The sequence below is a fragment of the Helianthus annuus genome, chromosome 9, assembly GCF_002127325.2.
Source record: "Helianthus annuus cultivar XRQ/B chromosome 9, HanXRQr2.0-SUNRISE, whole genome shotgun sequence".
Lineage (NCBI taxonomy): Eukaryota > Viridiplantae > Streptophyta > Magnoliopsida > Asterales > Asteraceae > Helianthus > Helianthus annuus.
In genome coordinates this window covers 60273462-60280656 of record NC_035441.2, presented here as the reverse complement: position 1 = coordinate 60280656, position 7195 = coordinate 60273462, and the positions used below count along the sequence as shown (strand labels likewise).

At 37.6% G+C, this 7195-nt stretch overlaps 1 long non-coding RNA gene across 1 annotated transcript; it reads right to left on the bottom strand.

The window, feature by feature from the left end:
* Window positions 1-616: 616 nt before the first annotated feature.
* LOC110874358 lies at window positions 617-3285 on the bottom strand. Its single transcript, XR_002555873.2, has 3 exons — window positions 3136-3285; window positions 1247-1313; window positions 617-798 (listed from the first exon to the last, which is right to left on the bottom strand). It is a non-coding gene; the product is annotated as an uncharacterized LOC110874358 (long non-coding RNA).
* Between the last annotated feature and the right edge of the window lie 3910 nt (window positions 3286-7195).

Below are 7195 nucleotides of genomic sequence, written 5' to 3'. Positions count from 1 at the left end.
CACAGCCAAGGCATGGGGTTCCCAGGGTGGGAATGGGATTTGATTATTTACTCGTACTTCTCTAGATAATGGAACGTGGTGATATGATCCTCGGGTGAGGAAGGTGATTGGTTAAGATACTGCTAGACTAGTGATACTAATAGAACTGATTTTCGCATACACGCCAGGGTTGGCTGCGATATTATGACTGATCTTCGCACACATACCTAGGAAGGCTGCGAACTATACGCTAAACTTCGCACAGGTGCCGGGTGGCCGCGATAAAATATACCTAGTCTAAAACACTTGAGAACTTTCCCTAATCTTCGCATACATGCCTAGAGCGCTGCGATACGAACTATTACGATACAGGACTTAATGAAACGAATACAAGGCTTACTATACTATTACAATACTGAACTATAAACTGTGAACTCGCTCAACTAGTTGTTGATCCTCTGTTACATGCCTTGCATGTCACACCCGCTCGTAGCGGAAGCGCGAGGTGTGATCTGTATGGTTTTCATTGCATAAATATCGATGTACATGAACAAACTATATGAATAAAACATACTCCATTGCCATTACATAAGTTTTTTTCAAAAGATTACAACATAAGTTTAGTGTGTCGGTGACAAACCATTAACATAAAAGTAAAGTGTTATTGTTTCATACATTAACATGAAATAAACTACTAAGGTTTAAACCATCATATTTCCGCAAAGAGGCGGAATATAACAGTTAAACCCTCCAAAAGATGGCATGGAGTTCTGGTACTTGTTATCTTGACTGAGAATCCCGACATGGTCCTTTAATTCCCTGAAATACATGTTAAGTTTGGAAAACATCAACAAAAGTTGGCGAATTCATGCAGTTTAGTTGTAAAAGATGTATTTAAAATGTAAGTTGTAGTATGTAAAGCGTCAATGAAATCGTTGATCATTAATGTTTTGCAAGGACATTAATATGTGTGACGAAAAAGGAAGCAATCCAACCCTAGACGATTTTATGCCGATTCCTATCGACTGGGACACAAAAGCACTCTTCCGTATGGGTCCACGACCAAGAGTGGGGCTCGCCAAAACCCATTAGATCTAACCACTTGTACCTAGGTCCAAACTGGATTAATGGTGCTTAGATGTATAACCCTAATTCGCACATGATCTAAGGTGTTTCATTCCCTAACTTTAACATACGTTGAACATGTATTTTCCCCGATAGTTGTAAAGTTGTAAAACATTTAAATGAATAGGGGACATGAACTCACAGTATCGCGTCCTGTGAATAGATGAAAATAAGATCTCACGTGCGGTCGTCCTGAATAGCGTTGCGACCTACAAATGTCCTTATTTTTGTTAGACACTTCGGTCTTTGTAAGTAACTTGAGTACAAGTCTTGTGTCTTATTTGTGTGTAAGACTTGTATGTCTATACTGTTCGTTGAACGGTGTATTTAGATGAATGAGTTGTTAATCTGTTATATATATATATATATATTTCACCAAATATATACATATATGTCATCTTGTATCATGTGAGTTGTATAGTCGGATTTAGTCCTCTTAATCTCGTGTCTTATATGTATCAATTGTATGATTGTGTTTACAATAAGGGTATCATTGGGCCAAGCCCATGTTTTCATGTTTTTGGGCCCCAAATAGTGTTGGGCCTAAATAGTGTTGGGCCTCAAATAGTGTTGGGCCTCAAATAGTGTTGGGCTTGAATAGTGTTGGGCCTCAAATAGTGTTGGGCTTAAATAGTGTTGGGCTTGAATAGTGTTGGGCTTAAATAGTGTTGGGCTTGAATAGTGTTGGGCTTGAATAGTGTTGGGCTTGAATAGTGTTGGGCTTAAAAAGGTGTTGGGCTTAAATAGTGTTGGGCCTTGGCCCATATGCTCGGTATTGGGCTTGGCCCATGTGTTTTTGATATTGGGCTTAGCCCATGTCTTTATGTTAAGCCCATTAAGTATAATAAGCCCATTTGTTATAAAATAGCCCACTAGTATAATAAGCCTTTCATTTTTATAAAAACCTTTTTATAAAAATTTACTAAGTACATTTGTTAGTAAATAAAAACATACTAGTTTTTGTAAGTTTATAAACATCCGAAAATTTGTTATCGGTAGCATATTTATATTTCGTGTCGAAAAATCGTCTAAACATCGTAGTAACTCTTCGGATTGGTAATTCACTTATGTAGTCGTCCGTCGTTCATTTAGACCATAAATGGTGTCCGATTATTTGAATCGTCCGTAACTCGTTTTAAGGCGTAAATATGTGAAGTCTTGTAAGACTTTAGTCGAAATGTTTATTGTGTTCATTTGTATCATTGTATTCAAATTCCTAGTTATAATACATATAACTAATACAAACATATAACACATAGCCCTTAAGTTGTTAAGTTAACTAAATATATATTTTCTCAAAAATATATATTTATATCAACTTTGATTTTTATAAAAACTATTCTTAAAAATCTTTTAATCTAATAAAGATTTTGTCAAAAATAATAGTTTTTATAACTTATGATTTTTAGGAAAACTTGGCCATATTTTATTAGAAATATGGACTTTGCCATGTTTAATAAAAACACATCTTTTCTTATAAAATCACCACCAATCTTCTCATATTTTTCTTAATAAAAACATAAGAGATTTATAACATAACTTATCAAGATGAACTCATAATCATGTAGGGTTTTGGTATGATCTTTACATATGTTTACTAGTCCAAAAATCATATTTTACTTCTAGTTTTAACAAGCTTTTTATAAAAACCCATCTTGTATGTTTTCTTTTTATAACTTGTAAAAGCATTATTTTTAGTTAACCACTTTATATACTTTAACAAAAACAAAGATCATGATCATCCATCTAATCTTTCATGTTTTAACAAAACCCTTAAACACTTTCATGAACACTTGTTAGATTATGTTTTTAAACATCATCTAACAAGTTATTTGTATGCTAACCATCAAAACTAGATCAAATATGCAAGTAATCATCAATAAATCACAACATAAACACACTTTTATATTATGATTATTATTTTGCTTCTTTATATTTTCATCTTATTTTGTATTGTTGTTTTAGTTATAAGTTGTTCTTTAACAATAAATATATAAACAAGTATGAAAATAAAGGATTTAGAAGGCTCACTTCTAGCTCTTGGCTAGGGATGATCTAGGTGAAAATGAAAAGCAAAGAATATGAAGATTTGATGGTTGAAAGCCCTTAGATGGATGGAAATGCTTGCTTCTACTTGTGGTTGCCTTAGATCCTCCTAAGTTCCATGAAAATGCATCTTGATCATCATGAAAGTGGATTGAAAATGAAGATGGGTGATGGTGTATATGGACCGAAAATGGGGTATGTTTGGGAGCTTTTGGTGTTGTGAAAATGGAAGGTGAAATGCATGAATGAAAAGCTTAGGAATGAAGTAACTAGTTACTAGTAATGATCATATTTCACCACTTGCATCCACTTGCAAGACTTTAGTAACCATCTAGGATATTTGTGGTAACAAGTAAAAAAAATGGGTCCCACAAAGGGGTGTTGCAACCGTGAATGGGGGGGGGGGGTTCCCTTTGCTTTTCCTTCTTGAATTACTTAGTAAAAATGTTAGAGTTCTTAGTTAGATGTTTTAGGTAGCTTATAAGTATAAGTGTTTAAGTGTTTAAAGGGTGTTAACTGATCATTACTAGACCATAATGATCCAATTAACACTAGATGATCATTAAAAAAAAGATTTGACATTGTTCGGATAATTGTTTCGATTTGTTTCGGTTAGATGTTATTTGAACGCTAAGTTGCGAAACTTGTGTGAATTGATGTAGTTATTGGCTCGGATGATACCCGAATGTATCCTCACATGAATTATATGTCAAATAATATTTTTACATGTCGTAAAAATATTAGAAAGCTGATTTCAGCAGAATTTCTGCGGAAAAGTGTTGGAATCATCGCTTTTAGTGCTTTTCGGGCAATTTTTAGTGTTATCGGACTTCGGAAAGGATTTAAATCAAACCCTTGTATTCCTAGTTAGGGTTTAATATATATAAGATGTTGGACTTTCGTCTAAGTCCTAAAGATGTCGTTTAGATAATTTCTGCGGATTCTGCTTTTTCGTCAGAATACTAGTTTATTAGGTGCTTTTCTAGTAGTTTCGATGCATTGTTTAAACTGTTCCAAATGTACTTAATAAAAATGAGTCATATGCATCCTAAGTAAGTATTCCTTGAGTATTCTATGTGTATGTCACGAAACAAGCAGTTCGGATGTTCAAAATGAATAAAAATGTAGCTAAAAATATAGCTAAAATGAGTATTTTAAGTGTGAAAAGTTACCGTAAAGTGGCAGTTGTCACATTCTCCCCTTGTTATTGAGAATTTCGTCCCGAAATTCTAGCTTTGTTATTCTTTTCAGGAGTCTTCGGAAATAGGTGGGGATATTTTGACTTCATTTGGTCTTCACGTTCCCAAGTATACTCGGGCCCGTGACGAGAGTTCCAACGAACCTTTACTAACTTGATACGACTTCTCCGTGTTTTATTGACCTTCCAGTCCGTGACCTCAACAGGTTCCTCCGTGAATTGGAGTTTGTCGTCAATGTGAATTTCATCCGTAGGAATGGTAACGGTTACTTGTATTGGACTCTTTTTAAGATTCGACACATGAAACGTGTGGTGTACACTGCTAAGTTCATCTGGTAACTTCAACTTGTAAGCAACAGTGCCAATCTTCTCTAAGATTTCAAATGGTCCAATGTAACGCGGGTTAAGCTTTCCACGTTTACCGAACCTCGCTACGCCTTTCCAAGGTGAGACTTTCAACAAAACTTTCTCTCCAACCTCGAAAGATGTTTGTTTTCGTTTTCCATCTGCGTAAAGCTTTTGTCGATCGCGAGCCGCCTTGATACGGTCTCGTATCTGAAAAATTTTATCAGTAGTATCTTGAACTAGTTCTGGACCGATTAATTGACTATCGCCTGATTCCGCCCAACATAGCGGAGAGCGACACTTTCGACCATATAGAGCTTCAAACGGTGCAGCTCGTATACTTGTATGGTAGCTGTTATTGTAGGAAAACTCAACTAGAGGTAGATGATTATCCCAATTGCCGCCTAAATCCATAACACATGCACGAAGCATATCTTCGAGTGTTTGGATTGTCCGTTCGCTCTGGCCGTCAGTTTGTGGATGAAAGGCCGTACTTAGATTCAATTGAGATCCAAAGGCCTGTTGAAATGATTTCCATATTCTTGAAACAAAACGACCGTCTCGGTCTGAAATGATTGAAATAGGCACTCCATGACGAGCCACTATTTCTTTGAGATAGATTCCCGCTAGTTTCTCAGTACTATCCTTCTCCCGAATCGGTAAGAAGTGGGCGGACTTTGTCAATCTATCGACGATTACCCATATCATGTCATGGCCTTTCGAGGTCCTGGGTAACTTCGTAATGAAGTCCATCGATATTTGTTCCCATTTCCAAGCGGGAATCTCGGGTTGTTGTAATAAACCCGACGGTTTTTGATACTCTGCCTTGACCTTCGCGCAGGTCAAGCATTTTCCAACATAGATAGCAATATCCTTTTTGAGGTTAGGCCACCAATAGTACTCCTTTAAGTCATGGTACATCTTATCTGATCCAGGATGGATCGAGTACTTTGACCTATGTGCTTCCTCAAAAATGAGATCTCGGAGACCTCCAAAGAATGGAACCCAAATTCTATCTGCAAAGTACAAAGTTCCATCTTCCTTCGGCACTAACTGTTTTTCCATGCCTCGAAGTGATTCTTCTAGAATATGCTCTTCCTTGAGCGCTTCTTGTTGTGCATTTTGAATTCGTGCGGTAAGATCTGTGTGAATCGTCATCTCTAATGCTCGCACTCTTAGTGTTTTAACTCGTTCCTTGCGGCTCAAGGCGTCTGCTACAACGTTTGCCTTGCCCGGATGGTACTTGATCTCACAGTCATAGTCGTTCAATAATTCAACCCAGCGTCGCTGACGCATATTTAATTCTTTTTGGTTGAATATGTGTTGTAGACTCCTATGATCTGTGAAAATAGTGCACTGTGTACCATATAAGTAATGCCGCCAAATTTTCAAAGCAAATACCACCGCGCCTAACTCTAGGTCGTGAGTGGTATAGTTCTTCTCGTGAACTTTCAATTGGCGGGACGCGTACGCGATAACCTTTTCACGTTGCATGAGTACACAACCCAAACCTTGGTGCGAAGCATCACAGTATACTACAAAGTCATCGGTACCGTCAGGTAATGATAAGATTGGTGCGCTGCACAACTTGTCTTTAAGAAGTTGAAATGCTGCTTCTTGTTTCTCTCCCCAATCGAATTTCCTGTCTTTCTGTGTAAGAGAAGTTAGCGGTTGAGCAATCTTTGAAAAATTCTCGATAAACCTCCGATAATATCCCGCTAAGCCCAAAAATTGTCGCACTTCCGTAGGAGTCTTGGGCGCTTCCCAATTTTTAATCGAATCAATTTTCGACGGGTCTACTTGAATACCTTTCTCGTTCACTATATGCCCGAGAAATTGTACTTCACGAATCCAAAAATCACATTTGGAAAATTTCGCGTATAGTTTCTCCTTCTTGAGTAGTTCTAAGATGGTTCTCAAATGTTGTTCATGCTCGTCTGCCGATTGTGAGTATATCAAGATGTCGTCAATGAACACTATGACGAATTTGTCGAGATACGGCTTACACACGCGGTTCATTAAATCCATGAAGACCGCCGGCGCGTTCGTTAAACCAAAAGGCATAACGAGAAACTCGTAATGACCGTCACGAGTTCGAAAAGCCGTTTTCGGTACGCTTTCTTCTTGAATCCGTAACTGATGATACCCAGATCGTAAGTCTATTTTTGAATAAAAACTCGACCCTTGAAGTTGATCAAATAAGTCGTCAATCCTCGGTAGTGGATACCGATTCTTGATGGTGAGTTTATTCAACTCTCTGTAGTCGATACACATTCTGAATGTTCCGTCCTTCTTTTTCACAAAAAGAACTGGAGCTCCCCAAGGCGAGAAACTCGGTCTGATGAATCCCTTATCCAACAACTCTTGAAGTTGTGTGGACAATTCCTGCATTTCAGAAGGTGCTAATCGATACGGAGATTTAGCTACGGGTGCGGCTCCTGGTACCAAGTCGATGTGAAATTCGACTTGTCGATTAGGTGGTAGTCCTGGCAAGTCTTCAGG